A 7,500-nucleotide genomic window follows, 5' to 3' on the forward strand; every position below is an offset into this window, starting at 1 on the left:
GCACCACACCACGCTTCCAGGCGGGCAGCGGGCAGACGGACGCAGCAGGGCTGCTTTTCCGCGTGCGGGACACGTCCCCGAGAGGCCCTCCCCACGGCTTGGCGCCGCCGAGCCTCCCCGACGCACCCGAGCGCCACTTTGCAGCAGAGCTTTCGCATCGGTCACAGCGGAGAAAGCGCGGGGAGGTGCCGCCACCCAACCCCGGCTGCGGACAACGATTCCCTTTTATTAGCGAGACAACATCGGGACGGGACCACGGCGGGAGGAGGCCACGGCAGGCCACGCTCCCGGCCCCACGGAACCCTTCCGAGCGTGCGAGAAAGCGCCACCGACCATGCCCACGGGCCACCGGCTTTCGCCCGCCTCGCGGCGATCGGCTTTCCCTCCGGAAAAGCCAGGGGGAACGGCAAACAGCGGAGGGGAAAAAAAAAAGGCACGACAGCGCGCGTCACATAACCCCGTGCTACCCACGGGGGCCGCGGGCCTGGGGGGCGAGGCGCGCGCCTCTCACTCCCCCCCCCTTTAATCCCAACGACCTCTCAAAGAACGCCTCCTTCTCGTCTCTCTCCCTTTCGGCGTTCGTGGCCCGCGCGCCTTTGTGCCGCGCTTCTCCGTCGTGCCGCGGCGGCTTAAGGCCGCGAGAAAAAAAAAAAAAACAAACAGCGTAAGGCCGGGGCAGGCACCCCCCCAGTGCAACCGCACAAGCCGGCACACACGCCTGAAACAGCGGACCTTCTCGCAACCCAGCCCACCGGCAACCACGGCAGCCGGGACAGGCCCGACACCACGGGCCGCCCCAGCGTCGCGGCTCAGTCGATGCCGGCCGAAAACAAGGAAGGGCGAGGCGCCGCCGCCTCGCCGGCAAGCATTCTCACAGGGCTCTCTCTTGTCGGGCTTCCGGTCCGCTCTCGGCAGCCGGCCACCGCAGGCCGGCCGCCGCCCCTGAGACCTTCCCGCCCGCTACGCGGGTTCCCCAGCTTAGGGCCGAGGAAGGGGGACGACTTCAACACACAGCGGGGGGGGGGGCGAGGCGCCGCCGCCCCGCCACAACATCGGGCGACTCCCGTCACCGAGCCCCTCGGCCAACCGGGCGAGGCCGGAGGCAAGGCCGCACGCCCCACCGGAGCGTCCCCGTGGCACCGCCGACACACCAAGCACAGGTCGGGAGCCGGGAACGGGGCGCCGCCACCTCGGCCAACTGGGCCCATCCTCGGAGCTCTCAGGGAAGGGCCGGGAAAAGCCCCGTCGGGGCTCCGCGAAACAGAGCGCGCCCCGGCCGCGTCCACCCCACCGGCTGCCAGCCACCGCACCAGACTGACAGCCGAAAACCGAGCCCGCCGAGCGGGCACCGGCTTAAGGCCGGGCAGAAAAGGAACGAGGCGCCGCCGCCTCGGCCACCACCGGACTTTCCCCTGCGGCCCCCCTGCACGGAGTCGGCAGCCGCCAGGGTCGGAGGGAGGATACACTCACGGGTCTCTCGCCACCCCACCTAGGCCGACAAGCGGCTCACACAGTCTCTCTCTTTTTCGGCCTTTCCCATCAACTGGGGCTGTGAAACCAGGATAAAAGCCACGCGACTCATATCCCGCTTATTCGACACTCTTCGTTCTGGCAACCGCGCGCGCGGCCGCCGCTCTCGACCTTCGACACAGGCACCGCCAGCCTGCGGGGACACGGCCCATCACCCGCTCCCATAATACGGACAGACGAGTCCAAGGCCCCGGACGCCTCCAAGAGAACCAATCGTACTTGACCGGGGCGGTGCGCTGGCGCACGCCGCCTCCTACCATGACGCAACTGGAGGCAGCCAGAAACAGCGACCCCTTGGTGAACTTCCAGGACGGGTGGGGCAACAGGTCTACCCGGCCCCTGCCGAAATTTGCCTAAGTCCCGCCGGAGCTGGGTAGACCTGTTCGCCCCGCGACCGGGCACCACCGCGGCGCCACGCCGACGGTTTCGGGGCGCGGCCGGCGGCCGCGGCCGGGCCCGGATCCGGGTAGACCTGTCCGCCCGGAGCCTTCCCCGGGCCGGGTAGACCTGTTCACGCCGAGACCGGGCGCCGCCAGGGGAGCCACGCGGGCAGTTTCGTGGCACGGCCGGCGGCCGCGGCCGAGCCCGGATCCGGGTAGACCTGTTCGCCCTCTGGCCGGACGCTGCCGGGACAGTACGCTGACGGCTCCGGCAACCGCTGGTGGCCGCAGCCGACCCCGGAGACAAGGCATCCTCCTGCCATCCCTGAGCCGGGGGAACCCCACAGCCCCGGAACGCCCCGGAACCGTATGGCTCTAGCAGCCCTGTCCCGCCTGAGAACCCGGTTTCAAGACCAATACGTATTTTCGACAAAACTCAACCTTTAATTTTTGAACGAGTACATCTTTCTTCTGCTAGGAACAAGGAAGTTTCCTGGGGAAAAAAAAAATTCTTTGCGAATTTTACTCCGTTTTCTTGGGCGCCCACACCACAGCCGGCCACGCTCGGGAGGATCGTGTGCCCTTAGCTCGGCCAGCCCACACACATTGACGCACCAAAACGGACGCCCCTCCCCACCCCACCCCGGGCACCACGCCCAGCCCCACCAGAGCAGAGCACCTCTAGGGAGACAGCGGGGAGGGGAAGCAGGTGCATAGGAACAGGGAACGAAGCCGATGGCCGCCGGCGCGACTGGCCCCGCCCACCAGGAGGGGCCGGGGCCGAGGCCGGGGGGACCGGGCGGCCGCCTTCGGGCCGGTTCTTTCGGGGTCCGCCGAGGTCCCCGTCTCCCGCCGCCGCTTCGGGGGGCCGCGGGGGCGCCGCGCCCAGGTGCCCGAGGCCGGCAGGCAGCGGGCGAGCCCCGGCGGGACGAGCCCCGCCCGCCGGCGAGGGCCGGGCGGCGGCCGGGGCCGGGCCCGGATCCGGGTAGACCTGTCCGCCCGGAGCCGTCCCCGGGCCGGGTAGACCTGTTCACGCCGAGACCGGGCGCCGCCAGGGGAGCCACGCGGGCGGTTTCGTGGCACGGCCGGCGGCCGCGGCCGAGCCCGGATCCGGGTAGACCTGTTCGCCCTCTGGCCGGACGCTGCCGGGACAGTACGCTGACGGCTCCGGCAACCGCTGGTGGCCGCAGCCGACCCCGGAGACAAGGCATCCTCCTGCCATCCCTGAGCCGGGGGAACCCCACAGCCCCGGAACGCCCCGGAACCGTATGGCTCTAGCAGCCCTGTCCCGCCTGAGAACCCGGTTTCAAGACCAATACGTATTTTCGACAAAACTCAACCTTTAATTTTTGAACGAGTACATCTTTCTTCTGCTAGGAACAAGGAAGTTTCCTGGGGAAAAAAAAAATTCTTTGCGAATTTTACTCCGTTTTCTTGGGCGCCCACACCACAGCCGGCCACGCTCGGGAGGATCGTGTGCCCTTAGCTCGGCCAGCCCACACACATTGACGCACCAAAACGGACGCCCCTCCCCACCCCACCCCGGGCACCACGCCCAGCCCCACCAGAGCAGAGCACCTCTAGGGAGACAGCGGGGAGGGGAAGCAGGTGCATAGGAACAGGGAACGAAGCCGATGGCCGCCGGCGCGACTGGCCCCGCCCACCAGGAGGGGCCGGGGCCGAGGCCGGGGGGACCGGGCGGCCGCCTTCGGGCCGGTTCTTTCGGGGTCCGCCGAGGTCCCCGTCTCCCGCCGCCGCTTCGGGGGGCCGCGGGGGCGCCGCGCCCAGGTGCCCGAGGCCGGCAGGCAGCGGGCGAGCCCCGGCGGGACGAGCCCCGCCCGCCGGCGAGGGCCGGGCGGCGGCCGCGGCCGGGCCCGGATCCGGGTAGACCTGTCCGCCCGGAGCCGTCCCCGGGCCGGGTAGACCTGTTCACGCCGAGACCGGGCGCCGCCAGGGGAGCCACGCGGGCGGTTTCGTGGCACGGCCGGCGGCCGCGGCCGAGCCCGGATCCGGGTAGACCTGTTCGCCCTCTGGCCGGACGCTGCCGGGACAGTACGCTGACGGCTCCGGCAACCGCTGGTGGCCGCAGCCGACCCCGGAGACAAGGCATCCTCCTGCCATCCCTGAGCCGGGGGAACCCCACAGCCCCGGAACGCCCCGGAACCGTATGGCTCTAGCAGCCCTGTCCCGCCTGAGAACCCGGTTTCAAGACCAATACGTATTTTCGACAAAACTCAACCTTTAATTTTTGAACGAGTACATCTTTCTTCTGCTAGGAACAAGGAAGTTTCCTGGGGAAAAAAAAAATTCTTTGCGAATTTTACTCCGTTTTCTTGGGCGCCCACACCACAGCCGGCCACGCTCGGGAGGATCGTGTGCCCTTAGCTCGGCCAGCCCACACACATTGACGCACCAAAACGGACGCCCCTCCCCACCCCACCCCGGGCACCACGCCCAGCCCCACCAGAGCAGAGCACCTCTAGGGAGACAGCGGGGAGGGGAAGCAGGTGCATAGGAACAGGGAACGAAGCCGATGGCCGCCGGCGCGACTGGCCCCGCCCACCAGGAGGGGCCGGGGCCGAGGCCGGGGGGACCGGGCGGCCGCCTTCGGGCCGGTTCTTTCGGGGTCCGCCGAGGTCCCCGTCTCCCGCCGCCGCTTCGGGGGGCCGCGGGGGCGCCGCGCCCCGGTGCCCGAGGCCGGCAGGCAGCGGGCGAGCCCCGGCGGGACGAGCCCCGCCCGCCGGCGAGGGCCGGGGCGGGGGCCCGGGCCGGGGCCGGGGCCGGCGGCCGGGGCCGGGGCCGGGGCCGGGGCCGGCGGCCGGGGCCGGGGCCGGGGCCGGGGCCGGGCGGCCGCCTTCGGGCCGGTTCTTTCAGGGTCCGCCGAGGTCCCCGGCCCCCGCCGCCGCTCCGGCGGGCCGCGGGGGCGCCGCGCCGAGGCGCCCGATGCTGGCAGGGAGCGGGCGGCCCCCGGCCCATGTTCACACGGAGAGATAGGCAGACACAGGGACTCTCAGACCCACTCACAGCCCCGCCGCCCCCCTCTCTTTTTGCCGCGGACGGCCACAGCTGCACACTCATCGACACAGACAGACACACACAGACATAGGCACGCCTGCGCATGGACGCGCACACTTGCCGCAGATGCGCTCCGTCCCCCTCCCTCCCGTCGCCCTGTCTCTCGAGGGTTGGGGGCACTCCTGCTCTCCACCATCTGCCTCCCTGGCGCCACCCTCAGACTTTTCTCGCCCCTGCCCAGGGTCCCATCAGCCAGTTCGGACGGCGGCGACGGCAGCAGCAGGGGGGCGAGGACTTGGGTGCCGAGGCAGCCAGGGTGTTCGGCGAGCAGGCCGAGAGCCTGGTGCAGAAGTAGGGCCAGCGACAGTCTGGAGGTGGTGGCGGGATGCTTGGCACTGTCTCTTTTTGAAGAAGCATCCTGTTCAGGTCGCTCTGAGCCTCTCGGTTCGATGGCGTTCCTTCCTGCCTACCCCCAGCCCCGGTCAAGCCTGCGGCAGGACGGAAGCGAGGCGGGCGGATGAGGGAGTGAGAGATGCAGAAATCAAGGTGGGAGGTGGGGCAAGGGCACGGCAGGCTTTCGAGGGCCGGGAGCCGGGCTTAGAGAGCGGATGCTGCTGGCCGTTTTGGCACGGAGGCGGCGGGAACGCCGCCGGCTCCTAAAGAGTCCCTCCTTCCCTCTCCGGCAGTGGCATGGGGAGCGGGCTGCAGGCAGGGTGGCGACAGGGCGGGCTGGAGCTGGGGAAGCGCGCGGCAGGGGGTGACGCTGACGGCCGCTCAGGCATGGAGCCAGAAGGGACGCCGCCGTCTGGGACCGAAAGTCACTCGCCTTCACGTCCCAGCTTTCGGGGCGGGGGGGGGGGAGGGGGGGACCAGCGCGTGCGAGCTGCCGTGTGTGGCGGGTGCGTGCGGGGCTGCCAGACGTGCGGGCTGGCCGCCCAAGACGTGCTCGCGGGCCTGGACTGGGTCCCGGGGCTGCGGGTCCGATCGACGAGACCTGGTCTCCCCAGCACCAGGAGGGGAGGCCGGGTCCACCCACATTGGGGGGGTGGGGGGGAGGGGAGGTGGGCAGGGGGCAGGCCCCGAGCTCCAGGAGGAGAAATCTACAAAGGAAACAAATCTACGGGCCGCTCATGTGACTAGGGTTCCAAGCGGGGCCTGGAGAAGGAGGTCTGCCCAGAGCTACACGGCAAACCCATAGGGCCGGACGGGGGAAGCCAACAGGCGTCGCCCGGTGCTAAGCGCCCAGCCGGGCGGGGCATGGCGAAGCCAAGAGGCGTGGCCCGGCGCTAAGCGCCCGGCCGGGCGGGGCCTGGCAAAGCCAACAAGCGTCGGCCAGCGTTAAGCACCCGGCTGGGCGGAGCCGGAGAAGCCAACAGGTGTCCGCCGGCGCTAAGCGCCCAGCCGGGCGGAACCGGGCGAAGCAACCAGGTCTACCCCGGCGCTAAGCGTTAGGCCGAGCGGGGCCGGGCGAAGCCAACCAGCGTGGCCCGGCGCTGCGCGCCCGGCCGGGCGGGGCCGGGTGAAGCCAAGGGGCGTCCCCCGGCGCTAAGCGTTAGGCCGGGCGGGGCCGGGTGAAGCCAAGGGGCGTCCCCCGGCGCTGAGCGCCCAGCCGGGCGGGGCCGGGCGAAGCAACCAGGTCTACCCCGGCGCTAAGCGTTAGGCCGGGCGGGGCCGGGCGAAGCCAACCGGCGTGGCCCGGCGCTGCGCGCCCGGCCGGGCGGGGCCGGGTGAAGCCAAGGGGCGTCCCCCGGCGCTAAGCGTTAGGCCGGGCGGGGCCGGGTGAAGCCAAGGGGCGTCCCCCGGCGCTGAGCGCCCAGCCGGGCGGGGCCGGGCGAAGCAACCAGGTCCACCCCGGCGCTAAGCGTTAGGCCGAGCGGGGCCGGGCGAAGCCAACCGGCGTGGCCCGGCGCTGAGCGCCCGGCCGGGCGGGGCCGGGTGAAGCCAAGGGGCGTCCCCCGGCGCTAAGCGCCCAGCCGGGCGGGGCCGGGCGAAGCAACCAGGTCTACCCCGGCGCTAAGCGTTAGGCCGAGCGGGGCCGGGCGAAGCCAACCGGCGTGGCCCGGCGCTGAGCGCCCGGCCGGGCGGGGCCGGGTGAAGCCAAGGGGCGTCCCCCGGCGCTAAGCGTTAGGCCGGGCGGAGCCGGGCGAAGCCAACCGGCGTGGCCCGGCGCTAAGCGCCCGGCCGGGCGGGGCCGGGTGAAGCCAAGGGGCGTCCCCCGGCGCTAAGCGCCCGGCCGGGCGGGGCCCGGCGAAGCCAAGAGGCATCCTCCGGCGCTAAGCATTGGGCCGGGCGGGGCCGGGCGAAGCCAACCGGCGTCGCCCGGCGCTAAGCGCCCGGCCGGGCGGAGCCGGGCGAAGTTAACAGGTCTACCCCGGCGGTAAGCGTTAAGCTGGGCGGGGCCAGGCGAAGCAACCAGGTCTACCCCGGCGCCTAGCACCCGGCCGGGCGGGGCCCGGCCAAGACACCAGGTCTACCCCGCCGCTAAAGGTCAGGCTGGCACGGCCGGACAGGGGTAGCAGGTGTACCCCGCCGCTGAGCGCCCGGCTGGCCGGGCCAGGCGAGAACAGCAGGTCTT

This window comes from Aphelocoma coerulescens, unplaced genomic scaffold (genome assembly GCF_041296385.1).
Source record: "Aphelocoma coerulescens isolate FSJ_1873_10779 unplaced genomic scaffold, UR_Acoe_1.0 HiC_scaffold_146, whole genome shotgun sequence".
NCBI classification, from domain to species: domain Eukaryota; kingdom Metazoa; phylum Chordata; class Aves; order Passeriformes; family Corvidae; genus Aphelocoma; species Aphelocoma coerulescens.